This window comes from Mesoplodon densirostris, chromosome 12, assembly GCF_025265405.1.
Source record: "Mesoplodon densirostris isolate mMesDen1 chromosome 12, mMesDen1 primary haplotype, whole genome shotgun sequence".
Lineage (NCBI taxonomy): Eukaryota > Metazoa > Chordata > Mammalia > Artiodactyla > Ziphiidae > Mesoplodon > Mesoplodon densirostris.
In genome coordinates, this window is record NC_082672.1 from 16180474 (window position 1) to 16187067 (window position 6594).

Consider the following 6594-nt stretch of genomic DNA (forward strand, 5'->3'; position numbering starts at 1 on the left):
AGCCTAATTGGCCTCACCTATACACAATCCATACCCACTAATAACATCAACACCATCAAAGGGTATTTATTTTATATAGATCTAATGCCCAGAGGGCTGTGTGATGCAGAAGTTTATGTTACTATGTGTATGCACTGTGTTGATTCCTTATCTACTTTATCCCCTTGAATCCACAGGACGAGGCACTTTAAAAGAAGCTCCACCACTCCAGCGATTCCACTGCTGGGTACACACACAAAAGAATTGAAAGCAGGGTCTCAAAGAGATATTCGCACACTTATGTTCATAGCACCATTTTTCACCATAGCCAAGAGATGGGAGCAACCCAAGTGTCCATGGACAGATGAATGAATAAACAAAATATGGTATATAGAGACACTGGAATATTATTCAGCCTTAAAAAAAAGAGGGAAATTCTGACACATGATGCAGCATAGATGAATTTTGAAGACATTTGCTAAGTGAAAAAAGCCAGTCACGAAGAGATAAAACTTGTACAATCCACATATATGAGGTATCTAATGTAGTCAAATTCATAAAGCCAGAAAGTAAAACGGTTGCTGACTGTGGCTGGGAGAGGGGGAAAAGAAGAGTTATCGTCTAATGGGTGCAGACTTTCAGTTTTGCAAGACGAAAAGAGTTCTGGAGATGGATGGTGGTGATGGATGGCGGTGATGGTGGCACAACAGTGGGAATGTACTTAGCACTGTTGAACCCACTTAAAAATAGCAAAGACGGTAAATTTTATATTGTGTATATATATATTTTTTTTTTTTTTTTTTTTTTTTTTGCTGTACGTGGGCCTCTCACTGCTGTGGCCTCTCCCGTTGCGGAGCACAGGCTCCGGACACACAGGCTCCGCGGCCATGGCTCGCGGGCCCAGCCGCTCCGCGGCATGTGGGATCTTCCGGGATCGGGGCACGAACCCGTGTCCCCTGCATCGGCAGGCGGACTCTCAACCACTACGCCACCAGGGAAGCCCTATATTGTGTATATTTTACCAAAAAATGTTTTAATTAAAAGAAACTCCACTGCCCTGAAGAAAATGAACAGGTTATACACCATAGCTAAGGCACGGTGAATGAGTTACAACAAGGTCCTCAAAGTGTGGTCCTGGGTGCCCGCCATCAGCATCCCCAGGTGATTTGTTAGAAATACAGATTCTCAGGCCCTACCCCAGACCCACTGAATCAGAAACTCTGGGGGTGGGCCCAGCACTCTGTGTTTCAAGAAACCCTCCAGGTGACTCTGATGCTTGCCGAAGTCTGAGAACCACTGGCCTCAAGAAAGCCTCTCTCCTCACATTCCCTACTTTACCCCAAATTTAGATTCTCTATGCTCAAGTCCTCCCCCTATCCAAAAGAGCAAAGTATTGTAAACATCAAATGTTTATTGAAACATTTTCCTACGTGGTGTCTCAATAAAGCACAGAATGCTGCACATAATAAACTCCCAATAAATATAAATTCAAAGTTTTAAGAATGGAGGTGATGTTTTAAAAACTATATTAAGGATGATTAATCTGGTCACAAACTCAGGTGTCAATAAAGGCTGTGATCAGGAAGCCCAGTCAAAGAAGATATAGTATATATAGAGAATGGAATATTACTCAGCCATAAAAAGAATGAAATAATGCCATTTGCAGCAACATGGATGGACCTAGAGATTATCATACTAAGTGAAATAAGTCAGTCAGAAAAAGACAAATACCATATGATATCACTTAAATGTGGAATCTAGAAAAAGGATACCAATGAACTTATTTATAAGACAAAACAGACTCACAGACATAGAAAACCAACTTATGGTTAACAAAGGGGAAAGATAGTGTGGGATAAATTAGAAATTTGGGAGTAACATACACACACTACAATACATAAAATAAATAACCAACAAGGATCTACTGTATAGCACAGGGAACTGTACTCAATATTTTGCAATAACCTACATGGAAAAAGAATCTGAAAAAGAAATATATATATGTGGGTATATGTGATATATATGAATCATTTTGCTGTACACCTGAAACTAATACAACATTGTAAATCAACTATACTTCAATTTTAAAAAAAGAAGAAGAACCATTGCAGATGTTCAGATGAGAGCTAACTGAGGGCTCATCAGGGGAGAAAACTGTGGGACTGGGAAGAGGAAATGGTGGCATAAATGTTGGAGGTGGTGGAAGTGACAAGGTCCAGGCATGGGGGGTTATAGAGAGGAAATCAAAAATGACATCCCTCCTTCTCCAAGCATACCCCAATCTGTATTTTGTTTCACTCTTTACTTTCTCTGGGGAAAAGAGTTCGGGATTTCATGGGGTTTGTGATATTTAACCCAATGAGCATTTAAGTGGAGAGACTGGAGGGAGAGACTCTTCTAGAAAGAGCTCTCAGGAAAAAAGCTGAAAAGAAAATATGGGTCTCACAGAGCTGGGGATTGTTCCAGAGCGTGATTCATCAAGTGAGACTGTCTCTGCCCCTATCAAAACATGACTCCTGTGACTGGGGGATTTCCCGAGTGTTTCTTTTCCTCACCCAAGCAATATCCAAACAGCACTGCTCAGTCATGGATTGGGGCCCACAGAAGAAAAATTACAGGAATTCTCCAACCACTGTATTATATTATCATTGGAAAACAATGCCTTTTTATGAATGAGCTTAGCCACAAACAAAATGGCATCCATTCTAGACAAGAAGACAAAAACACTGTGGTGATATTAGTCAGAAACATTTTTAATAGAAAAACGCCATGTTCCAGAGCAACATTATTTAGCATTTATCAATACTGTATTTGCTTCCTATAAGATTCATTATTGCTTTTCCACACCTTAAGAAAATTATCATCTGAACCAGTGGTGGTTTCTCAATCTAATTTCTCCTCTAAGAATAAATTACAAGGCAGAATTTTGACAAAACAAGGTGGCTCTTAAGAAAGGCAGTTAAGGGGGTGCCTGGTGCGTTCATTTTCAAGGTCTGCTGTAACAAAGTCCCACAAACTGGGTGGCTTAAAACAACAAAACTGTATTGTCTCACAGTTCTGGATGCCAGAAGTCTAAAAGCAAGGTGTCAACAGGGCCCGGCTCCCACTGAAGGCTCTAAGGAAGAATCTGTTCCAGGCCTTTCTCTTCACTCCTGGTAGAGGCCAGCAAGCCCTGATGCTCCTCGGCCGGTCACTCCAGCCCTGCCTCTGGAGTCACACAGCATTCTCTCTGTGTGTCTTCACCTCCTCTTCCCCCGAGGGTCTCTGTCTGTGTGTTTCTCCTCTTCTTATAAGGACACGAATCATTTTAGATTTGGGCCCACCCTAATGGCCCGAAATTTATTTATTTCCAAATAAAGTCACATTTGCATGTTCCAGGTGGACGTGAACATATCTCTTTGGGGACCCAGTTCAACCCATAACACCTGATAAAATGGAAGTGAAGATACTTTCGCCTGTTCCCTGTGAGTATCACCAGTTAACTGTGAAATATTAATCAAATCATAGTGAGTCTCCAGGTTTTTAGTCTTTCTGATTGTAAAGTGGGCAGAGCAGGAAAAACTGCATTCATTTCTCTCTCTCCTTGAAGGAAAAGGTGTTCCCTCAAGCTCTCCGTCTGTGATCAGTTTCCTGTTGGGGGTGAAGGCTTGTCAATGACTCACCTGTCCAGCTGGGACACTGAGATTGCTTAATACAGACGTTGGAAGACAAGAACTTTTTTGTTTTTTTTCTTGTATGTCTAGATCTAACCTTGGACTCTGGAAAGGCCAGAGGTCCAAAGGTTATGTATTTTAATTTTCCTTATATTTAATTTTTTTTGATTAGATAGTAATGTAAATTACTGTAACTATCAACAGCTGCTGGTCAACTCTTTCTCCCATCACATTACTCTGACTTCCACCTCTACCCCTTTTTCCACTGGGAGAACCACGGTGAGAGAGGACAGGATCTCTCCTTCTGATTACATTGGATCCACCCAATAATCCAGGATAATCACCCTATTTTAATATTTCAAGCATAAAAGAATATTTCTGCAGGCAAAGAAAGGCATTCAAAGCTTTTCTGCAAAATAATGATTTTAAATCTCTTTAATTCTGCATGCTAAGCCTCAGTGTGGGCTGTTTCTCTACTCATTAATAGATTAAGAGAGTTATGGTACTCCTGTTTTATGAATAATTAATCTAAACTAAGCCTAAAGCTGACTGCATAATATTCTTTTTTAAAAACTGTGGTAAAATATACATAACATTTACCATTTTAACCATCTTGAAGCATACAGTTCAGTGGCGTTAAGGACATTCACATTTTTTAAAAAATAAATGTATTTATTTATTTATTTTTGGCTGTGTTGGGTCTTCGTTGCTGCATGCAGGCTTCCTCTAGTTGCGGCGAGCGGGGGCTACTCTTTGTTGCGGTGGGCAGGCTTCTCATTGCGGTGGCTTCTCTTGTTGCGTAGCACGGGCTCTAGGCGCGTGAGCTTCAGTAGTCGTGGCACGTGGGCTCAGTAGCTGTGGCTCGCAGGCTCTAGAGCGCAGGCTCAATAGTTGTGGCACACGGGCTTAGTTGTTCCGCAGCATGTGGGATCTTCCAGACCAGGGCTTGAACCCATGTTCCCTGCATTGACAGGCAGATTCTTAACTGCTGCGCCACCAGGGAAGTCCCGGGGGCTGATTTTTAATGAAACATTGTATAATACAAGTAGCTAATTTTTCTGAAACATTTTCCCCCTAGTTAGCATTACAATTACTCTTAAATTCTTGTATTTCCATTTTAAATGTTTCTCTAAAAAACAAATAAATTTATTTATTAAATAAATAGTGGCAATGATTCTTTAGAGAAAAAAGAATATAACGTACACTAGCAAATGTGAATAAGAAAAACACAATTTAACAAAATAAGAACTAAGTTCATATCTAAAACAATTACAAAGGGACATTTTAAATTACTTCAAGCTTTGTGCTTTGTGACCATGTAGAGGGGTGGGATAGGGACAGTGGGAGGGAGAAGCAAGAGGGAGGGGAGGGGCTTCCCTGGTGGCGCAGTGTTTGAGAGTCCGCCTGCCGATGCAGGGTACACGGGTTCGTGCCCCGGTCTGGGAGGATCCCACATGCCACAGAGCGGCTGGGCCCCTGAGCCATGGCTGCTGAGCCTGCACGTCCGGAGCCTGTGCTCCGCAGGGGGAGACGCCACAACAGTGAGAGGCCCGCGTACCGCAAAAAAAAAAAAAGGGGGGGAGGGGATATGGGGATATATGTATACATATAGCTGATTCACTTTGTTATACAGTGGAAACTAACCCAACATTGTAAAGCAATTATACTCCCATAAAGATGTTAAAAAAAATTACTTCAAGCTTTATATGATTCAGTGTGGATACATTTTTAAACTTGAGAAAATGGTCAATTTCTGGGGAAAAAACAAGCAAGATTCTAAAGCTGACTAAAAATATCAGTGACTGTGATAAAAAATTAAAAACATTGTCAAAGATTGCTATGTTTAAAAAAAGATGTATCCTACCTCAGATGGTGACTTTTTCAAACACTCAAAGAACAATATTACCCAGGCTAAATAAAAAGTCTCAGAGTATATGTAAGCATGAAAATCTGCTCAATTTATTGAGCAAAAGTAGTAATAATCCTACTAACAAAGCTCAACAAAGATAGCAGACCAAAAAAAAAAATCAATCAAATTAATCAATATATTTTAAATATATCTTCACTAAATACAGTCAAATAAGATTTATCCAAGTGATGCAGAATAATTAAATATGAAGATGCCTAAATATATTCTATTACAAAAATTGGTCAAATTTCAAAATTATGTAATAGTCTTCAAAGATTTCCAAAAGCTATGTGATATTATTTAATACCCAACCTGATTTTTAGGAACTTCTTTAGAAGTCCTAAAATATTTCTTTAACATGGTCTAAAAAATCCACCTTAAACTGAATCAACAATATTCCTAATAATAAACACCAGAGTCTATATAATTAAAATCAGAAATCAACATTTTAAAAAAAGAAGGAAAAAGAGAGCTCACTCTAGAGCATTCTTGTTCTGGAAACTCTGGTCAAGATATTAAGAATGAAACATGTTAATAGACTCTCTAGATCATCAAAACATGGGTGCCACATTCTCCAATTGAATTTTACCAATAATAAAACTAATATTTTTGTTCCCATTTATCTAACTCCTGAGTCTATCTCTGAACTCCAAACAGCAGAGAGAGAGGTGATTAATTATCACACTCAAACCCCAAGAGTAGGCATATTTTTCCTTCCAGTTTTGTTGAGATATAACTGACATACAGCACTATATAGACCATATAAAGACCAGAGCATGGCTAGTTTGGTCCCAGAGGTAGAGAGCAGCTAAGGGAGTGGCTGCCTCTGAGGGTTTGGACTTTGGCAGCTTCAATCACAGCCGAGGCAAAAGGCTCTTGTTTTACTTGATAAAAACCCTGCTTGTGCGGGGAAGGCAGAACCAACCATAAGATGGCAGGCATGCACTTAAGAGAGGGTCTCAGCTTCAGCTGAGAGCAGTGCCTGGGCTCGGCAGGGCTACGCCCCCTATGCAGCCTCCTCAAAACGCAGGAACACTTCCTCTCCTGGTCTCC